The sequence below is a fragment of the Ambystoma mexicanum genome, chromosome 3q (assembly GCF_040938575.1).
Source record: "Ambystoma mexicanum isolate Mex_15411 chromosome 3q, UKY_AmexF1_1, whole genome shotgun sequence".
NCBI classification, from domain to species: domain Eukaryota; kingdom Metazoa; phylum Chordata; class Amphibia; order Caudata; family Ambystomatidae; genus Ambystoma; species Ambystoma mexicanum.
Genome location: NC_090926.1, coordinates 1,289,236,428 through 1,289,255,732, shown reverse-complemented (window position 1 = coordinate 1,289,255,732; position 19,305 = coordinate 1,289,236,428). Strand labels below are relative to the sequence as shown.

The 19,305-nt window shown below is 45.2% G+C and overlaps 1 protein-coding gene across 3 annotated transcripts in view; it reads right to left on the bottom strand.

Annotated features, from left to right (window-relative positions):
• The window catches only part of CC2D1A (coiled-coil and C2 domain containing 1A), a 988,624-nt gene that overhangs the window by 626,545 nt on the left and 342,774 nt on the right, over positions 1-19,305 (bottom strand). The window lies entirely within an intron of this gene.

Sequence of the window (19,305 nt, the reverse complement as noted above, 5' to 3'; positions counted from 1 at the left end):
GGCGTACGACGACCAAATTGGATACATCACAAAAAATTCAAATAAAAAAAGGAAGCCCTCATTGATTAGACAAAGCCACCAGTCAGCATCCGTATCATACAGCATCAATTACTGAATAGTTTGAAATCCGTTCCTGGGAACCAATAGAAAATCCCAATCCAGAAAAACAAGCAACATACTCACCACTTCTATTAGCCAACTAAATAAGTAGCCTATGTCAGAAGATGCAAGAATAGGAAATTCCACAGCACAGACTGGTGGCAGTTCGTTCATGGTAAGCGAGCTATACAATCCTGCTCACAAAAAGCATTCAATAAAGGCCAAGACCATGCCCACTGTGAAAGTGTCATGAAGCAAGACACCGACAACAGATTCAAATTTGTACTCAAAAGCTTTATTTAACTTAAAATGCAGGATGGAGCAAGGCCTAACTTGCCCTATGCTATGGTGGGATTTCCCTACCTAAAGAAAACTAAGGATAGTCTGAGTCAGGATGTCCAAATCAAGTGACTGCCTGTTTCCAAAACCTATACTTGCCCTCACAACTAATTATATACAATGTGTAGGGATGTTAGCATCAAAATGAATAGTGCTCACAAGTTCAAAAGAAAGTTGTTAGGCAAGAATTGATGTAGTAACCCTGTGGGAGACTACACCAGCCTTGTCCTCTTGGTATTAGGTAATACACCTTTTGGTAAAGGCCTGTACTACACATGTTGGTAGTGTGACTGAGCAGCCAGGCTTATCTCAAGAGGGGTAAATGTGAGCTGTAGAGTTGAAGCAATGAAATCCACCAATACAAGTATCCAAATAACACTTGTACTTAAGGTTTTCTAGTAAAATAATTATTTAACGGTCAGTTTTAAACATCCATTATTTAAAAAGGGCAATGTGCAACAATAAAAATACACTTAAAAATACTTTCTCAGAATCAAGTCAAGCTAGTAGATACTCTTTAGAGATGCTTCATACACACTTCCTACACTATGAGGTGACTTCACTAACAAGGAACTAACTAACACACTCTCGGAACTTGGATTCACCCAAAGTAGTAAAACCTCTACCCACAACAAAGGTCGAATCCTTGATTGGGTGGCAGACCACAACTGTCAGGCCAACATCCTCTCCATCTCACCACTAGCTTGGACAGATCACTACTTAGTGTCATTTATGCTCTACTAACAGACCCCTACCTCCACCCGCCCTTAGGGCTCCACCCACATCAACTAGAAATAAAAAGATTATTACTGTGGACAGGCTTATCCGTCCTTATTTCCCACCCTTAACCTGCTCCCAGACAATACCGATCCCGAGAGCCTGGTCGAGGAATACAACAAAATTATGACCACTTCTCTGGACCAAACCACCCCCATCAAACTTAGACCAAGCAAGCCGAAAACTCACCTGAATAAATGGTTTACACCCTTCCTAAAAAAACAGGCAGCAAAAATGAAACTGAGGCTGCCTGGAAAAAACTTCCATCAGAAGCCAACAAGCTTAAACTCACCAAACTGTCCTCCCTCTACAAAAAAGGAAATATGTCTAGCTAAACGAATATCCTTCGACACGCGCATATCCCAAGCCAAGTCCAACATGAAGGAACTATTCACCCTTCTTAAAGAAGTAGAGACCCATATAGCATTACCTGACACCTGCACTAAAGATAAAAAATGGGGCTCAGATATCCAACACGCTCTAGTCAATAAAATATCCACATTATAAAATAGAATTTCGTGTAAAAGAGCTTCTCTAAACAACCCTCCTCCATCCAAAACTACTGGGAACACCAATGCCGATGAAACCACCCGATTCAACTTCACCAAAGTCTCTAGTCCCGAAGTGGAAAGAATTATTCTGTCCCTTAAACCATCCAACTGTCGGGGCGATCTGTGCCCTGCGCAGCTCATCAAGGATGCGGCCCGAGACCCATCACCCTTCATAACAAAACTTATCAACGCGTCCTTCTCTACTGGTATCATCCCCACCAAACTTAAACAATCCTGGGTACTCCCACTCCTAAAAAAAACCCTACTCTTAACCCATCAATTCCTACCAATTATAGGCCATTTACAACAGTGCCCTTCCTTCTGAAAAATACTGGACAAGGTAGCGTATATAAAAATCCAAAAGCACCTGGAATTACACCACCTACTAGGAGCCAGACAATAAGGCTTCCGCCCCCAACATGGAACGGAGACAGCCCTCATCGATCTCAAGACTCAAGTTGATGAGCTTAGAGAGAACGGCAAATCAGCCCTACTCCTCCTACTAGATCTCTCAGCCGCGTTCGACCTTGTTGACCACACTATTCTATGAAACCACCTTGACACAGAAGCACACTTTTCTGACAATGCTATCACCTGGATTAGATCCTTCTTAAGTGGCAGAACAATGATGTCTTCTCGCCTCTAGCAGCTGCTGACCCTAAACCCATGACCTGCGGTGTGCCTCAGGGATTCCTGTGTCTCACCCACTCTCTACAATATCTTTACTAAGCCCCTTTTCGATGATTTGGATCATCTCGGTATCACCTACACTAACTATGCAGATGATACTCGGATCCTCCTCCCGCTTTCAGGGGATTATGGAAAGGATTTGGCCTTGGTGAATAGAGTGTACATCATCCAGGCATGGATGGACACGCATGGTCTATGCCTGAATGATAAAACCAAAATCATCATCATCCTGGGCACCCCTGCCAACTTAAAAAAAACTAGGATCTGACTATACCTCATTCACAATTGATGGCAATAGTATCAAAGTAGAACACAAGGTAAAAACACTAGGCTTCTATCTTGACTCAAACCTCTCATTTACCAAACAGGTCAATGCCTTAGTGTCCTCCACGGCTTACACGTGCAAACTCATTTGCACCGGTAAGCCATTTCTCTCTGACAATAGCTGCACCATCCTGGCCAGAGCCCTCATCTTATCTCGCCTGGACTACTGCAACGCCCTCTATTTAGGATCAACGAAGGCTACCATCAGAAGAATCCAAACATTATAAAGCAATACCCACAGTGCGGCATTGGGCATGCCCAGAAGAGATCACATCTCAGAGAGCAGCCGTCTGAACAACTGGCTTCCAACCTATGATAAAATCCTTCTAAAAACGTTGTCGCTCACCCATAAATCTCTCAACACTGCAGCCCCCATCTACCTGGCCGAGGGATTCCACAAACAGACCTCCCTGAGACTACCTAGATCAGCTAACAGAGATTGCCTCTCCATACCTAGTTTCAAACGCTCCACAATCTGAGGCAACAGTTTCCCTGTGAAAGCAGCCAAACTGTGGAACTCCCTGCCGCCCACATTGAGATTAGACCAATCTTACCAAAACTTCAGCTCCAACATCATTATGTGGCTGAAATCTAATGACCGGTAAATGATAACGCCTGTTCAGCATGCAGCTAGGGTTTGCCACTGCGGTACCTCATGCCCGCATGGAGTGTACCTTTCCTGCGCCACTCGACCTGCCACCATGTGGTAACTACAATTGCCCTATTCACTGCCTGTATACTTGCATCTATTCCCCCCACCTGGTTATATCTATAAACACCTTCAACCTTGTATATATTTGTAAAACTTCTGTATATACTCTATTGTTCCTACGCTTGTAATTAGGTACCCTCTGTATTTAGCTTCTTGTATTAATAACCTGTATGGAGATTGTATTCCTTGTCTGTTGTAACCAAGCCTTGCATATACTTTTAACTGCTGCGCCCTGTTACCCCCGGGTATGATGCGCATTATAAATAATAAAACAAACAAAGACAGTAATGGCATTTATAGATCACTTTTGGCACAAACAAAAAAGGAAATATTAGAGAAAGGAAAAATGTTAACAGGTTCTCAGCATGTGAGCACGTTTTCATCTCCCAATGAAGTCTAGATAAAAACCTTTCCCAGAAAATATCAGTTTAAAAACGAATGTATCAACTATGAGGGACAGTAAGAATCAATGTCAATGGACTAGAAGAGTCTACAGGGAGCCAGGACAGCCAAAGTCAATTGGAGCAAAGTCTATGGAGCGGAGGCACTTCTTAGATAACAAAAAGTTAGAGAGTTGTTGTAGAAAATCATTGGTTGGGCCACAAGCTGTTACACTTGCGAAACGTAGAGCGGAGATGACCTCTAGAAGAAGCAGCGACTGCAGGTCTCAACTGAGAAAAGCAAGCTACAGACAAAGAGGTGTACCCCTTAGTCAGAACAGTACCTTAGCTTAGAAGAGGAGGATCCAGCTGGCTTCTGTCTTGGTTGCACTGGTGCAGATCCTGTGTTCCTGGGCCTCAGTCATGGGGACAAGAGGGAGGACGTCTGGAGGACTGCTGCACAGCAATTCAGAGGTCAGCGTCAGCTACAGGCTTTTTTCAAGTCAGCAGCACTTTGCAGTTTAAGCTCTCGGTAAATAGCACCACCGCAGATCTTGGACACTGGTCGAATTTCCTTCAATCCTTGAGTCCGGCACTCTGGTGAGGTGACTCGAGCTTGGGTTGTCCTGCTTCGGGAGGGCCCTCAGGATCTTCCTGGAGCTTTGGTCCGGCTTACAGACATTGCACTCAACTACGGATTTCTCAGCCCCTGGCACTCGGTTCCAGCAGCAGCAAGAAGTGCACGCAGTTGGGGAAAGTCTTCCTGCCAAGTTCATCTCAGGGTTAGTTGGTCCCACTAATCCAAGGGAAGAAGTCGCCTTTTCGCAAGCTTCTCTTGTCGATCAGAAAAAGCAGTTTCAGCACAGCAGCAGACCTTCACCGGGCCGTTCAACTGTCCAGGAGGATGCAGCAAGCTTCTCTTAACGATTCCTTTGTCGGAAGTTTCTTCCTGTGGTCGACTCTGCCTTCTGTCCAAGAGGCCTCACCTTTTATGCTAGTTTGTCCCATTGAAGCACAGCCTAGCTGTCACTCACACAGCAGGATGGCTGTCCTGCAAGGACAGCCAGCCAGCCAATCAGCACTGGGTGCATTCAGGTTACCCTGGAGAAGGACAGGGGAGTTTCGAGCACCTCCCTCACTTCCTGCCCTGCCAGAAACACTGGGGGCAAAGGTGGGTTTCAGTACTGAAGCCCGCTAAAGGCAAATTTAACAAGGGGGTCAAACCTGGTTTGGCATGCAGAGTAAAACCCAAGAAAGACCTAACAAACAAGAAATGGCGAAAAAAGAAGACTGGGGCCATTTTGACCCAATGGTCTCCCAAGGGAGCTATACTGCAGCTGACAATTGAGCCTGCGGTAGAAAGGCATAATGGTAGGAAATTTAAACCACTGCCACCAGCCATTTAAAGTAGTAAGGGTAACATAAAAAATGTTACATGAGTAAGTAGGAAACGGGGCTACTAATTAACCCCCCAGCACTCCACATAAAATTGTTTGTGCTGGACCTAAAATTGGGGTACGTTCAGTGCAGATCTTAAGGCGTTATCTTGTAACATCTGTAGTCTCTTAAGTTTCCGTTCAGTGGGGCCTAAGAAGAGGGTGTTGCAGTAATCGATCTTGGAGATCACTAGAGCCCTGGCCAATGTAGTGCAGCTGTTCAGTGATAGGAAGGATTTACAAGCGTGAATCAACTTGTTGGTGTACGCAGTCGTGGAAGCAAATGGTATTCACTTGCTTCTTTAGTGAGAGGGTGGAGTCTAGGTAGACTCAGAGTTTTAATTTCTTTGGCAACTGTAATCAAGTTCCCATCGATGTTGAATGCGGAGTAGCGTGGATATAATTTGTTTAAGCGAATTTGGGAGCTGGCGATCAGGAGCTCTGTTTTTCTCGTCGTTGAGACAGAAGCTGTGGTCTGCCATCCATGCCTGAATCTCCAGATATATGCCGTTAATCAGTTTAGAATCATCTTCATGACACCCTGTCAGAGTATTGAGGACCTGGGTGTCATCGGCATAATTTGTATATGTAACACCCAGGTTGTCAAGGCGGTCGAAGAGGAGCTTCATGAAGATGCTGTAAAGCGTTGGCGGGACGCAAGACCCTTGTGGCATGCAATAGATGGGGATAAGGTCGGCTGAGGCTGTGGGAGCGAAGACCCTGGTGGTTCGGTTGGTGAGGAAAGAATGAATCCAGGAAGAAGCGTTGTTAGAGAAGGCAGCTGCTGTGGTCAAGTGCTTAGTGAGGATCTGGTGATCAACAAGGTCAAATGCTGCCGATGGGTCTAACAGCAGGAGCAAAGCCAGATTCCCACTGTCCTTGGCCTAATCCATCTGGATGTTTCAGTCATATGTCTTGGCCAGAAGCCTGATTGTCTGAGGCCAAGAAGGTTGCTGTCCTCTAGGTGTTTCTGGATTTGTAGATAGGCCACTCATCTAATTTCTTTAGTAGGTAGGGTACGGTGGTGATGGGCCTATAGTTAGTGGGTATATTTGGGTCTAGGCTGTTGTTTTTTTTTTTTTTTTTTTTAATATGTGGCATTACCCAGGCTTCCTTGAGGTTGTTGGGGACTGAGCTTGACTCAAACGAGGAATTGATCAGTGTGTTGATAAACGGGGCTAAGTCTTTGGCACCTTCCTGAATGATGGTGGCGGGACAGAGTTCACCTTGGCATCTTGAGGGCTTGAGACTTTTGATATTTTCAACTTCTTTAGGTGAGACTGGTGTGAGGTTGAAAGGTGGGCATGTGAGGGTGATGTGGTTTGGTGCAGGGGGGGTGATAGAATTTTTTGCTAGGCTGTTCTTTTTAAAGCAATTTTAGATTGACGCATTGCGATTGTCAGTGAGAGCTTTTTGGATTTTAGCGCACCAGTCTGCGTCTTTCACATAGGCTTCAGTGGGTGGGGCTGGAGACTCAGGTTCCCTTAGGATACTGAAGAGTTCCTTAGTTTTGGTGTTGGCGTTAGGATTCTTTTGTTATAGTTTTTATTTTTCGTGTGATGTATAGCAGATTTGCAAGTGGAGGCAGCCGTGGTAAATAGAGCCTTATTAGTAATGGTAGGTGTTTTTCTCATTGTGGATTCCGCCGCTCTTTTGGTGTTCCGGAGGATCTTTAATTCAGGGTTGAACCATTTGTTGAGGTGGGCTATTGGTTTGGCTTTTTTGAGTTTAATAGGGGCAATGGTATTTATGGCAGCGTCAAGTGAATTGCTGTAGAGGTCGACTAGCTTGTTTGGGTCTAGGTCTTTGTAGTAAGCAGGGTGTAAGATGTTCTGGATTAATGGGCGTATGTTTTGGAGCGTTATGTTCTGGTTGGTTCTCACGAGGATTTGTGGGGCAGTGGTTGAGTTTGGGGTGTGAGCATTCTCTGGGATGCCGAAGGAGAAGCAGTGATGATCCGACCAGGCGGTAGGCTCGTTCCGCAAGATGGTAGTAGAACAGTTGAGATCAGCCAACCAATCCAGGGTTCGACTTTTGTTACGTGTAGGTGTCATACGGTGGTTGAAGGCGAGCTGGGAGATGGAATTTTCCAGGGCGAAGGCTTTAGGGTCATTTGGATCATGGAGACCTACATTGAAATCTCCAAGCAAGATAATTTGCGACCCAGGATTCGTGTTATTTGTGAGTAGATCTGCAAATTCTTCCTCAAATGAGGAGATTTGACCTGGTGGCCGGTAAATAAGGTGCATGAGGATTGTTTGGGTGGCTGAGAGGGGGAGCTTAACGGACAGGAGTTCCGCCGAAGGGAAGCTAACGTGGGAGGTGGCTCTAAGGCCCAGGAGGGTTCTAGCTATGAAAGCAACTCCGCCTCCTTTGCCAGAGTCTCTGTCTGACCTTATTATCCAGTAGCCTTCTGGGATGGCTGGGGATCATGCTCGACCTGCTGCTTGATGCAACCACGTTTCAGTAATGGCAAGGAAATCCAAGCCATTAGCAATGATTAGGTCCGCAATATCGAGTGCATGGCTGACCATAGAGTGAGCATTAATAAGTGTTCCTTTGATGGTGGAGTGAGACCGAGGTGAATCGGCGGGGCGTTGAAGGGTGGGTGTGGCCGAATTAGATATTTCAAGGGCTTCCATGGCCTTAGCAAGGCAAGTAGTAGAGCAGGTGGGAGTAGGTATAGTTGGCTGAGGTTGTCTGTCCAGTCTAGTGGGTGTCTGGCGATGTGGGATACGAGAACCTAATCTTAAGTTTCTGATATGCACTGGACAGGGGATCCATGGTGAAGGTGGTTAGGCAAATAATTGGATCCAGTCTGAAGGGCTGATCGGATGTGGTGGATAGCCCACATTATGACTGCCGAGGGTTGTGGGCTCAATGTGTGATGGTGGTGTGTGGAGAGGAGGTAAGAAGTAAGTAGGGGCAATGGAGTTGAACGGGGGAGGATGGTTGCCATGGGAGGGTGGCTCTATGGAAGGCCGCCATGGGGGTCGAGGGTGGAACAGTTCAAAGTTCAGGCAGAGGCTAGTGGTGCGGACAATAGAATGCAAGCGGTTAGGCCGGTGACCAGTGCACACAGGTTGGCTAGATGCAAAGGTTCAGATAAGAGGCTAAATGCACGTTAAAGCGTGAGGCTAGATGCAAGGTTTAAACAACAGGCTAAATGTACGCTCAAGCATGAGGCTAGATGCAAGGTTTAAACAACAGGCTAAATGCAGGGTTCCAGCAAAGGCTAAATGCACGTTCGAGCGTGAGGCTGAATGCAAGGTTCAAACAATATGCAAGCGGGTACGCTAGTTCTACATTAAACAGTGGCCTTGTGAATGTTAAACAGGGGTTAGACGAGTAACATATGACTGATGGTGCAAGTGGTACGCTATGCATCTCAGTTCCATTGTGCAGTACATAGCGTTAGTACTTACTAGTGGGAGCATATAATAGGAGTTCTGGAGCAATCTTAAATGCCTGGTATGAGCACTCGTTATAGGCTTGGAGATAAGAAACACAAGTTAAGTTGAACTGCTGATGAGTGATTGAACTTTAAAGCAAGCTACAATTCTTTTGACCGAGTGGTCCAGCACCACGTGGGTGCTCAATCGAATATCCCTGTAAGGTATCCAGCTGAGAAGTGACAAAAGTAGATGAATTTGGTCCAAGCCAGGCAGAGGGAGACCAATTGAAAGAACAAATAAATGTGAATCGAAGTGTCCTGCGACAGCTCAAGCAAAACGCCAGCGCACAATGGAAAGTCTTCAATTTTGCTGAAGTAGAGAAAGTTTGAAAAAACACATGAATTTGGTCCGAGCCCGGCAGTGGGAGACCGAATGAAGGTTTGTGTTAGAGGGTCTGATCCCGGTGCAGGGGAGCCCGGGGTGAACAGAAATGCACCTGAGAAGTTGTACAAGTGAAAATCCTGGGAGGAAAGGAACTTTAATGTTTGTCGTGTTTCATCAGGCCCTAATAAGAGACTTTGATTGGCAAAGAGACTTTGTCACAGAAGGCCCTGATCTTGAAGTTTCAAACTGCATCCTTGTGCTACAGAAGCCAGAGAGTGTGCAATGCTTGAGTGTGCCACCTTATCCCGTGCTGAACACGTGGGGAAGGGAAGCCAACGACTCAAATATCCAGATATATCATTTTATGAACACTTTTCTTTTTTCTTTTGCACAACACTTTTTCCCACACTATTTGTATTTAGAAGTAAGGATTGGCGATAGGTTTATTAGCACAGGCCCTTATATTTTGACTCAACTGGGACTGCGTTATTATTGATTGATGCTTGTAGCTTGCTCCAGTCTTTAGATTTAGGATTAGATGGGCGTTTTTCAAACCCAATTGAAGTTCAATAAACACCCTTGAACTGTGATCACTTGTGCCTGTCTCCACCATTTGATACCAAGCCTTTCTTACATTTCCTTGAACAGTTAAATGTGTTCCTTTCATCAATGTTACACTTTCAACACTTCACCGTGGGCTGGGTTGCCAGCATGCACTTTGTTGCACCTTCTGTATTCTTCTGGCTCTTGCCAATACAGGGTTTCCCTTAACCTGCAGTTCCTTGAACTATTGCAACTTTGCCCAACACTTGGCTTCTCTCTTCATACCCTTCTTGGTTTTCTCTTGGCTTTGCCAACACTTGGGTCTCAAACAAGTCACTCTGTGGCATCTCCTACTTGCACCACTGTTAGAACAGTTTTTCTGAAGTCCAACTAAGGGCATAGCAAACCATTCAACTAAGACAGTACAAGACTCCACTCTTGGTATAAGGTTGTACCACCTGAGTTCATACTAGCATAGACAGAGCAGCAAGGCTCATCTTGGGAGGGAGAGAGGGCTGTAGGAAAGTACATAGAACCTGTAAATATACCAAGTATTTAATAGAAAAACTTACAACCAAAAGTATTATAAAAAAATAAAGGATTATAAATACAAGTAGGCCAAGTTTAATCTTGGTGCAAGTACTGGTCATAGAGTCAAACGCCCATTGGACTCCAACGACAGCTAAATAAACTACAGCAGTACGTCAAAGCAAATAAGTTTAGGATTAATGTCCCTAAAACTTAAATCTTAATCCTGGAGCCTGCCGCTGGGAGGAAAACATCCAGACCAGTATGGCATTTAAATGGAGAACAAATAGAGGTGACTGCCTCCTCCGTGTGCTTGGGGATGCCGATGAATACTAGCTTGAATGATGGCCCCAGGATTGCTCAACTAAAAATGAGGAAAACACATTTGGCATCACAAGTGCACATTTTGTTAAGTCGATTTGGGTGCTTTTCTTTGATCCCAGTGATCAACTCCCATTTGTACCCCTCCCCGGAAGTCACAAGGATGGCAACCTTCTCCACCTCGCCACTCTCAACTCTCGCTAGGCTGTCAAACACTCCTCTGACATCTGCCATCTCCTGGAAGAACTCGACCTGGATGTCCTTGGTCTCACCGAGACATGGTTCACGGCCAGCTCTGTCACGATCTTCGACATTCTCCTTCCTGATGGCTACAAGACCCTCTCCGCGCCCAGATCCAACCGTTCCGGAGGGGGCGTATCCTTGATATTCCCAGAGTGGATTCCTGCCTCCATTCCTATGCAGGCCTACTCCTCCTTTGAAAGCCTGGTCTGTAGGCTCTCTTTCTCCTGGCTACTATCTACCAGCCACCTGGTCAGATCACCTCCTTCCTCTCCAAGTGGGCTAAACCACTCAACTCCTCCTCCTTGGAGACTTCAACAGCATCCACCTGGATGCTACCTATCCCGCCACGGGACTCTTTCGCAACCTCAGACATATATCTCCCTCTCCCCCTATCCTCCCTCCTCCCCCTCAGGCCAAGCCTCCCCCTCAGGCCAAGCCTACCCCCACACTGCCACCCACCTTCTCAGTCATTCTCAGTCATTCGACCCACGGGGCACGTGTCAGTTGAGGCTTATGCCTCTCTCTCCCCCTCCTCCTCTGGCTGCCTCACACCCTGATACAGCCCTTTCCCAGCTCCAATCTCCCATCTCTGACACTCTTGATGTACTTGCCCCAGTCATGGGGCTCCGCATGAAGCCCAAAGCCAAGTGCAACTCCTGGTACGACTCAGGCCTCGTCACCCTTAAAGGCAAGTGTAGGGTGGCGGAGAGGAAATGGATGGCATCTTGTTCATCTTCTGACAAACTAGCCTGCCTCCTGCTCCAAAGGCAATACTGACTCTGTCCTCACTAAGAAGATAGCTTGCACCCAAGCCCACGTCTCTGCAGCATCTAACCACTCGGCCAAACTCTTAAAAACCTGCAAGGAGCTGGGCAATCCTGCTGTAGTTTCTACCTCTCCCGTCCCTTCCCAGGCCCCATGTACGGCCCTGGCTTCTGACTTCGTCTCTAAAACCGAAGACATCCTGTCCACCCTCTCGACTTCTCCTGCTTCTCCCTCCAATCTCTCCTCTTCTCCGGCCCCCCTGCAAACACCCCCATTCCCTTCTCTGCTTTCCTCTCTTCTCCCCTGACAAGGTTTCTAGACAAGTCTGATATAAACAGGTTCAAACCATCAAAGACCACATTGACAACCTTGCTCCAGCCTTGGCTGACTTCTGTAACCACTCTTTTGCCTCTAGAACCTTCCCTTCCCCCTCAAGCACTCTTGTGCATCCTCTTCTCAAAATACCCTCAGCCGACCCCTCCCTTCTGGCTAAATATCACCCGATCTCCATCACCCCTTTCCTGGGCCTTTCACACTAAATCTGTTGGTTGTCGCCATGAACATCAGTCTGGCTTCAGAGCAGCCAGAAGCATGGATACTGCTCGTCTGAACCTCCGTGAAGACCAGCTCTCTAACCTGGATTCTAATCTCCCCTCTGTCCTCATCCTACTTGATCTCTTTTCTGCCTTTGACACGGTCAACCATGCCATCCTGCTCAACCGGCTCTGTGTAAACATGGGTATCACTGATCAGGCTCTTGACTGGTTGACTTATTTCCTCTCTGACCAACCCTCCCAGGTCCAACTTGGGTCCTTCCTCTCTATCTCACTCTCCACCTGCAGTGTTCCCCAAGGGTCTAACCTTTCTCCCTGGTTGTTTAACCAATACGTGGCACCTCTTGCCAACCGCATTTTGCTGCCCTCTGCTCCAACTTCCAGTGCTATGCGGACACCCAGCTCGCTATCAGGCTCGCCTCTTCTCCTGCTCTCATCCTGGATTGTCTGCTTGCAATCCAGGAGTGATGCACCGCCAATGATCTCTGCATGAATGCCATTAAGACAGATTCTTCTCATCGGCACACCTGCACCCCTCTTTCCTGCCATTCTCTGGCCGGCCTCCCTTGGCCCTCCTCCTGCTCCCACCTGTGAAGCTAAGAACCTCAGGGATATATTCGACTCCACACTCTTCTCACATTTCCAACGTCTCTAAGAAGTCCAGCTACCAATTGCATCTCCTCTGAGGTATTCTTCCTTTCCTCGCCTTTCCCCAGAAGCTCATTGTTTCCAGAACTCTGGTTCTCTCTAGGCTAGACTACTCTAAGAGCCTCCTTTTAATAATTTAGTAATGGTGGAGCAGTCGGGTTTAGATGGGGTTGCATATGTTTTGCTGGGCAGGTTGCTGGTTATATTTGGATAGGGGGTAGTCATGTTCAGGGGGGTTTATTCTTAATGGGTGAGGGTTTTTCTTGTTTGGATGCTCCTGTTTATTTTGTTGTTTGGCTGTGATGATATTGTTGACATAAGTTCTGTTTTATGTAGGTTATGATAACATAATTAGGACTGTTTAGCTTTATTTATCTTTGAGCAAGGGTGTTTAAGTGTGTAGTCTGATTCAACTGTTTTAGTTAAGACCTTTTTTTGAAGTCTATGCGAATTGTGTAGAAAAGGATGCAATGAAATGTGTAGCTGGGTATAGGATTCTGGGGGATGGTTAGGATACGATTATGTTGTGTATATACTGTTGCTTTGTTGAAGTCCAAGGTATATTGGGTTTCGTTCAATCAATGTTTTTGCTTTCTGTTTCTATGTTGTCTTTTGTTGTCTGAGTGTGGGAAGGGGGAGAAATGTACTTAATTGTTAACAGTGACTGGATGTGTTATGGGAATGAATGAATACTGGTGACATGATGGAGTTCATATGCATGATGCTGGTTCATGATTGAGATTAACTCATTTACGGTATGTAGCTGGAATGTGAAAGGATTGAATTGTTTGCGGAAAAGGAAAAAAGTGTTATCCAAGTTATGGTGGGAAAAAAATTGATGTAGTTCTATTGCAGGAAACACACTTAATGGATGGTACTGGAAACCTATTGACTAATGCTAAATATGCAAAGGTATTATTGAATTGCTACTCTTCTAATTCTAGAGGGGTAGGGATTATGTTGAGAAAAGGTTTTAATGGATGTGTTGATAAGGGAAGTATGGACCCTGAAGGACGTATTATATTGCTTGATTTAAAATGCAGGGGCAAAATGTTTACCATTGGGTCTATTTATGGTCCCTAAGCAGGAGAGAGGAGAGTCTTTTAAAGAGATGTTGTGTGATATGGGAGGAGAGTCAATCATCATTGGAGGTGATTTTAATTGTGATAGATTCCGACTTGGATAGGTTGTCATTGTGTAGTTTCACTGGTCAATCAGCAAGTAGAGGGTTCTGGGATTTTATGGGAATCTTTGATTTGGTTGATGTCTGGAGGAATTCACATTTGAAAGATAGAGAATTCACGTTTTACTTGCTGGTGCACGACTCCTATTCGAGGCTTGATTATATTCTTATGTCTGATAATTTAGCTGAGATGGTCCTGGAAGCGAGGATAGGAGAACGACACCTTTCAGACCATTCCATGGTAACTGCGAGGTTGTCAAATGTTTCTGAACGGAAAGGTATCTATAGATGGAGACTGAAACCTTTTTGGCCTAAAAAAAATGAGGATGTTTTAGTAGCATTAAGAAGATGTATTCCTATTTATTTTCAGGAAGATAATGGGTCAGCAGATAGTAGGGTAGTGTGGGATTCCTTTAAGGCTTCCATTAGGGGTGAGCTGATGAATTGGAATGCTAGGGGTCAGAGGGTTGAAGGTACTAAATTGAAGGATTTGGAAGAGGAACTTGGAAATTTGCAAAGAAGCTATGTGTTGACAAACGATGGGAAAATCAGGGATAGGATGGCGGTGGTCAAAGAAAAGTTACAATGTGAGTTGAATTTGCAGGCTGAAAGAGGTCTATATTATGTGAAACAGAAATATTGGGAGGGGGGGTCGTGGGGGAAAAAGTTTGGCTAATAAACTGAGGGGTTATTCTGAGAGAATGTACATCCAGAAAGTTGTAAATGATTGTGGCGATATACTAGTCAAAAGGGGTGATATTTGTGAATGTTTTAGTTTGTTCTATGCAGACTTGTATAAGGAGGATGTGGTCCCACAGATGGAAGAATTAGATTTTTTTTTGAGAAAGTTGTTCTTCCTGTTGTCTCTGAGGAAGGTAGATATTTTCTGGACAGTCCGATTACTATTATAGATGTTTCATCAGCGATTGGGGAACTCACGAAGGGGAAGTCTCGGGGATGGATGGCTTAACTGTAGAATTCTATCAAGAATTTGAGGAGGTACTGTCACCAATTTTGTGTAATTTGTACAATTGTATTTTAACAGAGGGGAGGTTGTGTATAACAATGAGGGAGGCTATAATCACAGTGATTCCGAAATCAGGGAAAGATGCTACCAAATGTTGTAATTATAGGCCCATATCCTTGCTTAATGTTGATATGAACATTTTTACTAGGATTCTGACTATTCGATATGGGGGAATTGATGGAGCGATCTCAGACAGGATTTATGAAACATCGCTATGGGTATGACAATATCAGAACATTGTTAGATGTTCTAGATTTGCCAGATTCTGAAATCAAAGATGTTTTGCTTATTTTTTTTAGATGCTGAAAAAGCATTCGATATGGTAAATTGGAGATTCTTAAATTATACTCAGTCGAAATTGGGGTTTGGCTTTATTTGTGAGGGCTGTTAAGTCTTTGCAGACTGAGATAGCGGCTAGGCTGTGGGCGAATGAAGGTTTTCCGGGAACGTTGCAATTGTTTAGAGGCACACAGCAAGTTTGTCCACTGTCTCCTCTGCTGTTTAATTTGCTATTAGAGCCTTTGTTGGAGTATATTCGGCAGCATAGGGGGATTAGGGGATTGTGTGTGGGGGACGGAGAGATTAAAGTGTTAGCATATGCTGACAATGTTGTTGTTATGTTGAGTAATCCTGCTGAGGGGGGTGTCTGGTTGAAGAATATTTTTGAAGAAGTAGGCAAGTTGTTGGGTTATCGGATTAATTGGGGGAAAACTGAGGTGTTTCCAGTCAGAAGCTCACCACGCCAGGAGCAACTATTAGGTTGGGATTGTAAATGGGAAAATGTAAGTGTAAAACATTTCGGTATTCACATTATCTGGGCCATAAAGAAACTGGTTGTTTATAATGTAGATAGAATTATAGAGGTTTTACGAAAATATATCAGAAGGTGGAAACATTTCACATTGACCATTTGGGCTAAAGTTAATGCAATCAAAATGATTTAATTGCCAAACGTTTTGTATGTTATTCTATCATTGCCCTCATCTTTGACAAAGAAGGGGCCTACAATGGTTGGATAGATTATTTCAGGATTTCCTTTGGGGAGTGGGGAAAAAGGCCAAACTTCCACGTTACATTATGGTCCGCAGTGTCAAGGATGGTGGTTTTCCTTAAGAATTATGGTAATGGATTCCTCTTGAAAAAGTCTAGCTATTCTGTTCTGTTGTAGATGTGAACCAGATGCCCTGGTGGGTACAGATTGAAATGCAAAAATTCTCACCGTATGATTAGGTGCTTGTATTCATTTGGCAAACTACCTGGGAATGTACACCTTTTAAAAACAGTCTTGGCGACGAAGGAGGCATTGACGTCCCCAATTGCGGGAAATGAGCAAGGATTATTTATATACAAGGAGGCCTCCCTTTGGCACAATCCTGGTCTGCAAATTGTCCTTTGAATTGGAGACATTGGATTGGTAGGGGTATTTTAAAGGTTGCTGATACTTGGGGTGGAGACGGAGTGGTCCCTTTTGAAAGATTAGTAGAAATATTTGGATTACAAAACAGTTAAGGTATGGCGAGTTGGTGGGTTTGACATCTGACAGGATTCGAATGTTGGATACGCCATTGTTGCGGGAACCTGAGATATTCAATTCATTGGCCTATGGATCACAGAAAGTGTTGTGTATATTGAAAGCTATGCAGTTGGATGTACAGTGGATGCACAGTGGATTGATTCATGGGAAAGGTTGAGGTTAGCGTGGACAGAGAAGCTGGGTAGAGAATTGACACTGGTTGAATGGGAAAAGGTCTGGAGAGTTACAGTTAAGGCTAAGGCAGATTTGCAACTGCACTACACTCATCAGAGGATTTTGTGTAGGATTTGTTGGACCCCATCTCGTATGTATGCCTTGGGTTTGATTGATTGTGATAGTTGTTGGGGCTGTGGGAAAGAGAGGTACTTTGAGCCACATGCTGTGGAGCTGTGTGAGAGTGAAGAACTTTTGGAGTGTTGTGGTTGATAGGATTGATCAGATTTGGGATATTACCTATCCTAGAAACCCGTTTGCAATTATTTTACAATTGCTGAGCAATGATTATAAAATTGATTGGGTAACATCGTGTTGGATTACTAAAGTTTTGTTAGTGGCTACTAAACAGATTTTGAAGGTTTGGAAGACGAGGAAGAAACCGATGGTGGAAAACTGGATTTTTGATGCGCAAGTTCTTTCTAGTTACGAGAAGACTATGTTTTGTAGGTTGAACAAAGAAACATGCTATGATGCACAGTGGGGGAATTGTATTGATCTTTATGGGTGAATTTTGGTTAATTCAATATAACTTGTATTTGTATCTGGTCCTGGTCCAATACATATATTGTGGGGGGTGGGTGTTTGTTTTACTGTTTTGTTTTGTATGGTGTGGTCTACTGTGGTTGTGATTATGGGGTCGTTGATTGTAATTATTTTATGAATTATATTGAAATGTGTTGATGTTAACATGTTACTGATGCTTTGTATTTGATGTTCTTTGTAGTTGCTAGCGGCCTAGTTATCATTAATGTATTTGTACTATGTTTTTCTCTTGTTTTAAAATGTAAATAAGGTTATATTCGACTCCACACATTTCCAACGTCTCTAAGAAGTCCAACTACCAACTGCACCTCCTCTGAGGTATTCTTCCTTTCCTCACCTTTCCCCAGAAGCTCACCGTCTCCAGAGCTCTGGTTCTCTCTAGGCTAGACTACTGTAAGAGCCTCTTTTTAAATCTGTCCTCTACTCCCCGTCCTCTGCAACTCACCCTGAACAGGACTGCAACACTTGTCCTCGGCCTCAAGTCCAGGGACCGTATCTCTCAAGCACTGAACTCTCCATTGTCTCGCAGTGGCTGCAAGGATCAAGTTCAAGACCCTTTGCATTGTCCACAAGGTCTTATGGGGCCTGGGATCAAAATATATCCAGCTTTCTCTTCGGACGTATCTTCCTACTCAAGCTCTTCCCTCCTTCACCTCCAACTCATTGAGGGTCAGTCGCTATTCCAATCAACGAGTTGGGGGAAGATCTCTCTTTGGCTGGCGCCTCCCTCTGGAAAAGCCTCCCCTGCCTCTCTTAAACTTGAGCAGAACCATCTACGGTTCCGGAAGCAGCTCAAAACTTTCCTCTTTGCTTCTGCCTGCTCTCTTCCTCTCCCCTGCTGATCTCCTGTCTGATACTGCACTGGTGACCTGGCTACCCTCTTAACCTCAGGCCAAGGTCCCGGCCCGGCCAGTTGCACACCTGCACTGGCTGCTGGCAACCCTGCACTTGGGGCTGTACCTGCAACCCTACAGTCCCCCTACCTGCACTTACTATCACTTGTCCGCACTTAACCCCTGCACTGCCACCTACTGGCCGCACTTCTTGTTTATAGATGTCTTGATCCTATGTCTAGCACTTGCTCCTACTCCCCTTCCCCTGGCACTTTTCCCCTTCCCTGTCCCCTGCACTTCCGCGATCCCAATATCACTTGGCCTAGTAAGATGTTTGTCCTGTCTTCCCTTTGTCCCCCCTCCCTAGCCTCGTCCCGTCTTGAAACACTTATGAATAGGCGTGCTATAAATGTCATACATCAAGACCTTTGTTTAGCATGTTTCCAGTTGTAACTTTCCTCTGATGCTTCTAGCTGCCACCCACTGTGATGGTGAATGACAAGGGCAGGGTCTCTCTACCCATTTGCATCTTAAGATGGTTGCTCTCCATCTGGACTCTCTCCGGTTTGTGCTGCTTGGGGCCCTCAGGGATTCCCTCTTCCCTAAGGACATGGCTTGGCGGAATCCCACGCCCAGCCATTCCACAACCCACCTTTCCCTCACCCCCTTCTAATGTAGCCGGAGTGCCAACCAGGTTGGTTAAATCAAACCCCAACGAAATCAGACCTGCAGCCTCCTCTAATAGCAGACCTTTCACATGGTTGGATAGCAGATATATATGCACTCTGTCTACACAGTTATCGTGCAGAAAAGTCACCAAGACAATATCCCAAGTTTCGATGGGTCTCAATTTCGGGACACAGTGGAAGAGCCTTAAAACGTTAGGTCTGTTCAGTATGAGACCATCAGGCAAGCTGTACAGACATTCCAAGTGGACACCGTTCTTAAATTGGGTCGATCTCCATTCTCACCCCCTCCGTGGCAACCCGGTGGCTTCTGATCTTTCTCCCCGACAGGCTTCCCACACTCATCCCAGGCCTGGGCAGGTTTAGAGTCATGACCGTTTTGGAGGCATAATGCCACCTTTGTGTCAGGAGCAATACAAGGGACCCTCCACAGTGCAACCAAAAGGCCCAACTCCCACAGCACTTGATGGATTTTGACATGCCACAAGGGCTCCGGGGCTGGAGGCTTTATAAGTCGTATTTGGCACCCCTGCTCTTTTTTTCAGCAGAGCATGGCGCATTTGCTCCATCGTCATGAAGTACTCCGTATTAAGT